At 46.2% G+C, this 6,326-nt stretch overlaps 1 pseudogene; it reads left to right on the forward strand.

Moving 5' to 3' along the window:
- The first annotated feature begins 3,940 nt into the window (after window positions 1–3,940).
- On the forward strand, window positions 3,941–4,449 carry LOC118660985 (annotated as a pseudogene).
- Window positions 4,450–6,326: the final 1,877 nt, after the last annotated feature.

Below are 6,326 nucleotides of genomic sequence, written 5' to 3' on the forward strand. Positions count from 1 at the left end.
GGCAGGAAGGTTGGCTGCAGAAAGCAAAGGGCCCAGCAGGAACCCCAGGATGGTCAGCGGTGGTGGCATTTCACTCTGTCCCTTTGGAGGGATATGATTGCTGCTCCCAAGAGACACAGAAAGGTTCAGTCTGGTCTAAGCAGAGTCTGCTCCTGTCTCTATTGAACTCAACACAAGCAGGAAAATTGCATCATTCAAATGATGAAGGCCAGGTAATCCAGAGTCATGGGCCCTGAGGACACTGGGTCTGGGTCTTCCCAGCAAGCAATCACACAACAGCCTACTCCCCAGATTGTGGGACAGACTTAGCAGGTCCAGAGGCTCCAGGAGGGGCAGTGACGGATGCCATGTCTGACCGCAGGGCCAGCTGCAGCCTTGGCAGTTACCACTGACCTCTTAACACCCACATAAAGATGCCCATGCACATCAGGCTAGAGAGGGTCTCAGGTACCTGGTAACAGAGTGCACAGACAGGAGCTGTTGGGGTCATGATAGTGGTCCTGGGCACAACACAGACCTCATTTGCATGTGACAGACCTGGGGAACCTGACTCCCCTTAGGTGATGGAGGACCATCTCTCAGGTGAGGCATGACCTTCTCCAGAATAGTGAGGACTCGGAGGCCACAGGTGGATCCAGCCCTGAAGTGCGGGTAACACCAGGCAACAGATGCTCATCCATGCTCTCATCTCATACCAGGGTTCTGCACCTCACTGGGCAGAGCCTGAAGGCGACAAAGCCACCACTTCATTGGGTTAAGGAGCAAAATGTGGTTTAGCAGCCACTCATGCTGTGCTCCAAGGGAAGGGGGGTGGTCAGATGGCAGTTGCCTGAGGAGAGTCAGGATGGGTGGCTTTGGGGAGGGATGGTAAGAGCCTCCAGGACCCTGTACTGAGTCCTCCTCCATTCCTCAACAGTCATCTTTCTTGAGAGGAGCAATCCCCACTCAATGTCATCAGCCTGGGGAAAGCAATCCCCCACCTCTGGAAGCCTATCACCCCACCCTGAGTCATAAGCCCTACTGAAGAGTCAGGGGCATAGCCCTGGGCTTAAACTTCTGGGCATCTCAGGAGGTGTCAGAGGCTGGCTTTGGTGAGGCCATTGACCTACTTTCTCTTGAAATTCACTGGCACATACTCCTCACAGGAGATCTGATAGTAACAGCATCCTGGCTTCTGGAAAACCCAAGCTCTGATCTCCACAGAACCCACCCACCTTACCACCAGAGGTTTCAAGGTATCAAGTTCAGGGGAAAATCAAGGACAGACTCAGACATGTGGCTCTAGAACAGAACACACCCACCACCTTCCCTGAAGTCTGATCAGCACCTTCCCCTTAAGGGACATCCTAGTGCCCCATCCTCCTGATTCACGGGAGTCTCTTTCAGAGACTGAGCCTTTCCAGTGACTGAGGTTAATAGGCAACCGGCAGTTGGAGGCAGGCACAGAAGGATCCAGGGGTGTCTTGGGACATTTGCTGACCTGCCTCTGGGCCCCATGGTGGGAAACAAGAGGATATACCTCTGATAAACATTTATGCATCCTACATAGGAGCACTTAAATATGTAAAACAAAGCTTGAACATAGTGTCAGATGGAACTTCCTGTCTCCTGAACATGAAACTCCTGCACTTTTAATTCTGGGATTTGAATATTAATTTCTCTTGGTTGTCATTACTGGTGACTGTCAAAGGAATCAATTATTTTCTTTTTTTTTTTTTTTTCCCAAATACTTTTTTTTTTATTTTACTTTTTTTTAAATTAAATCTTTATTGTTCAGATTATTACATTTGTTCCTCTTTTTTCCCCCCATAACTCCCCTCCTCCCAGTTCCCGCCCCACCCTCCACCCTCACTCCCCACCCACTGTCCTCATCCATAGGTGCACGATTTTTGTCCAGTCTCTTCCCGCATCTCCCACACCCCTTTCCCCCCCAAGAATGGTCAGTCCATTCCCTTTCTATGTCCCTGATTCTATTATGATCACCAGATTAATTATTCACTTGATTCTTAGATTCACTTGTTGATAGATGCATGTTTGTTGTTCATAATTTGTATCTTTACCTTTTTCTTCTTCTTCCTCTTCTTAAAGGATACCTTTCAGCATTTCATATAATCCTGGTTTGGTGGTGATGAACTCCTTTAGCTTTTCCTTATCTGTGAAGCTCTTTATCTGACCTTCAGTTCTGAATGATAGCTTTGCTGGATAAAGTAATCTTGGTTGTAGGTTCTTGGTATTCATCACTTTGAATATTTCTTGCCACTCCCTTCTGGCCTGCAAAGTTTCTGTTGAAAAATCAGCTGACAGTCATATGGGTATTCCCTTGTAGGTAACTGAGTTTCTTTATCTTGCTGCTTTTAAGATTCTCTCTTTGTCTTTTGCTCTTGGCATTTTAATTATGATGTGAATTGGTGTGGTCCTCTTTGGATTCCTTTTGTTTGGGGTTCTCTGCGCTTCCTGGACCTGTAAGTCTATTTCTTTCACCAGGTGGGGGAAGTTTTCTGTCATTATTTCTTTAAATAGATTTTCAATATCTTGGTCTCTCTCATCTTCTGGCACCCATATAATTCTGATGTTGGTACGCTTGAAGCTGTCCCAGAGGCTCCTTACACTATCTTCATATTTTCGGATTCTTTTTTCATTTGGCTTTTCTGGTTGGGTGTTTTTTGCTTCTTCGCATTTCAAATCTTTGCCTTGATTCTTGCGCTCCTCTGGTCTGCTGTTGGGAGTCTGTATAGTATTCGTTATTTCAGTCTGTGTATGCTTAATTTCTAGTTGGTTCTTTATCATAACATCGAGGGTCTCATTAGATTTCTTGAGGATCTCACTACATTTATCGGTGGCTTCTAGACAGTTCTTAAGAGACCTTAAAAGTGTGGTTCTGAACTCAATATCCTCCATTGACAGTTTTGTCCTATTTCTTTGTCTCCGCATTTTTTATGCTTTCTTGGTGCACCTCCTTGTGGTCTTTGTGCGCAGTCTTGTTGTAGTTAAGCCTTGATTGTTGTCGGCAATACTGGGGGTGATTTGACCTCCAGGCTAACTGGCTATGAGAGTCTGCTGTGTCTGTAGTGGGAGAGCTTCTGTGCTGGATCTCTAGGGCGGTGCTAATCTAGCGTTTGCCTGAGGCTATCTGGCAAATGGCTCTGCGCAGGGCTTGGGCGGGGCGGGTCCCCGGGGATCTACAGGGCGGGCCGGAGCGAGCAGTTATGGCTGCTCAGTCCCGTCCCTAGGGGCTCTGCCTCTCAGAGTCCCAGCAACAGCTGCAAAACTCGGAGAGAAAGCTGCCTTCGAGTTCCGACTGAAGCCAGACAGTCCCGCTTCTCCTGTTTGAGTCTGGGTCCCTAGAGACTCACCCGGATCCGGAGCTCAGAGTCTGAAACTCCCTCCCGATTGAAAACAACAACCGCGCCCTCTGCCTCCAGCCCGCTTCGAGTGCACTCCGCACCTTAGTATTTCACTTCAGCACTGCGTGTCCTCTGAGTCTGGGTATGATATTCTCTTTCCTCCTAGTTGTAGAATTTCCACTCAGCCAGCCTTCCTGTGGTTCTGGATGATGTCCGTTCCGTCTTTTAGTTGTTTTTTGAAGTGGTTGTTCGAGGCAGCAATCTCTGGCGTTAACCTATGCCGCCATCTTGGTTTCCTCCCGGAATCAATTATTTTCAATCCTCCTCTTTTTTGTACAGGTGACCAGGAGCAGTTGGGTTCAGTGGGGGTGCACAGGTGCAGATGTGGGGAATTAATTAACATACAGGCACCCTTGGACATGTCACACCTGGGATGGCATTATTTGTATCAGCATCCAACCCAGATCTCCCTATATAGCAGGAGGACATGCAAATAGAGGCCACGCTGCTCATAAAACCCAGCCCAGCCCTGACCCTGCAGCTCTGGGACAGGAGTCCAGCCCCGGGATCCCCAGGTGTTCCCATTCCCTGATCAGGACTGAACACAGACCACTCACCGTGGGATTTGATCTCAGCTGGGTGTTCCTTGTGGCTCTTTTAAGAGGTAATTGATAGAGAACAAGAGACACTGAGTATGTGAGTGGATAAGAGTGAGTGAAATACAGGACATGTGAGAATTTCCTGACCAGGACATCTTTGTGTTTGCAGGTGTCCAGTGTGAGTTGCAGCTGGTGGAGTCGGGGGAAGGCTTGGTGCAGCCTCGGGAGGGGAGTGGTCTCAGAGACTCTCCTGTGTAGCCTCTGGATTCACCTTCAGTAGCTACTGGATGAACTGTGTTCACCAGGCTTCAGGGAAGAGGCTGGAGTGGTTACGTCAAATGAATCCTGATGAAAGTACTACAAACTATGCCAACTCTGTGAAGGGCCAATTCACCATCTCCAGAGACAATGCCAAGAACACGCTGCATCTGCAAATGAACAGCCTGAGAGCCGAGGACATGGCTGTGTATTACTGTGTGAGACACAGTGAGGGGAAGTCAGTGTGAGCCCAGACACAAACCTCCCTGCAAGAGGGCCTGTGACCACTAGGAGGTGCTTTGGGTACCTGAACCCAAGAACCATCCCTGCAGCAGGTGCAGTGGGAGGTTTGGGCTGGTTTCCTGTGTGGTTTCCTCTTCATGTCACATTTGCCTCAGGGAAACTCTCTGGATTCCTGATTCTGTGCTCATCTCTGAAGTCTCTGAGTTAGAAAGTCTGTTGTAAAGTGAGACAACTTTCCCACTTGCACAAATCACAGAGAGTCTCTTTCAGACATCCTTGTGCCTGTCTGACAATTCATTATCAAATCTGCCCTACATCAACTAAATCTAACCAGAGTCTCTACTGACTCAATAGTACAGCTCAGCCCCACAGCTCAGGGTCCCAGCCGGTCAGCAACGGAATTCATGTGTTCTGGACAATGGGCAGCAGTAGCCTATGAATGCAAAACTAGAGAAGAAAGACCCCAGGTGGTAAATCCATTGCTTTTTCATCATGCTCATAGCACCAAGAGTAGGTGACAGAAAGCAGAGGTATGTAGACCCACAGCAGTTTAGTACAGACAACCAGTGTGATGATAAAAACACACACCAAGGAGCATATAATGTTTATTATGCACATAGTTGAAATCTCTGTGAAACACAAGAAAGGCCCATCAGGAAGTCAGACCTGATTTGATGGAGCCAGGAAAGGAGACTGGCTCAGGGAATTTATTTTGGAGAGGTGGGGGAGGAGCATAATTCTGCTTCCAGGGGCTTATGTGTATTCAACCTTTTATTGACTTCTGGAGAGGAGACCCACCTTTTCTTTTAATATTCCCATGTGGGGCCAAGTGAAAAGAGGCAGGAATGAGCCATCAGCTTTCAGCAATCAAGCAAAAACTAAAACAAAATATGGCTACTTATTTAAATGAACAATTATAAAATTTGAGCAAACATTGAGAAAAAGGGCCATTATTTGGTACAAAAACAACCTCTTTAGAAATTCAGACAAATGATGATAAATTACAAAATAATGATGATAATGGTGATGGTGATGGTGCTGGTGATGGTACTGATGACCATAGAACTGGACATGGGTTATGGTCCCTTGTCTTGGGTGGGATCTCTCCCCTACCCAAAACCATAAGTTGTTTGGAAGCCTTGTATCAACTTTTAAATGTGGCCATTTTGGTTTCAATTTCCAATGACATCTAAAGAGAAGATTCCTGCTTTTATTATTTGATAAAAAGTCAATGTGTGTGGACAACCACCGTGCCTACAAACTATGAGAATGATAATAAGTAGGCAACTGATGATGATGATGCTGTTGATGATGATGATGGACTGAGAAAGAGGTCTTGTTCTAAAGAAATGAAGGCTCCTCATACGGAAACACTATCACCATGGCTCCTCAAGGGAGGAGTGTACACTCTTCCCTGTAACTGTTGAGGGATTTCATAAATGAGAGCCAATGAATTATGCAGTTTGGTGATTCATGGTATCACTACGCCAGTAATGACCCCAAAGGTGTTCAAGTGCAGATCCCCTGCACTTGAGAAGGTGTTACCTTTCAGAAAAGAGACACTATGAGAATGTGCATGTAGGAAACAAGGAATCCCCTTCTAACCAGTTTGAAAGGACATGTTCCTTACTTCTGTATGATCTTTAAAGCTTCTATTTCTAACAAACTCCTGTTCATAATTATTTGGGTATTTCCTATGATGATATAAGCCAAGGGTGGGCAACCCTTGGCATGCATGCCAAACATGACACACCAGTAACTTTTGCTGGCACATGAAACCCACTCTTATAATCTTCCATTTACAATTTTTTTCTTAATATCGACTTTTTTATTTTTCAGGTAAATTCAGTGTAGGTGCATCTTAGATAAATAAATAATTTTA

This window comes from Myotis myotis, unplaced genomic scaffold (genome assembly GCF_014108235.1).
Source record: "Myotis myotis isolate mMyoMyo1 unplaced genomic scaffold, mMyoMyo1.p scaffold_m19_p_75, whole genome shotgun sequence".
NCBI lineage: Eukaryota > Metazoa > Chordata > Mammalia > Chiroptera > Vespertilionidae > Myotis > Myotis myotis.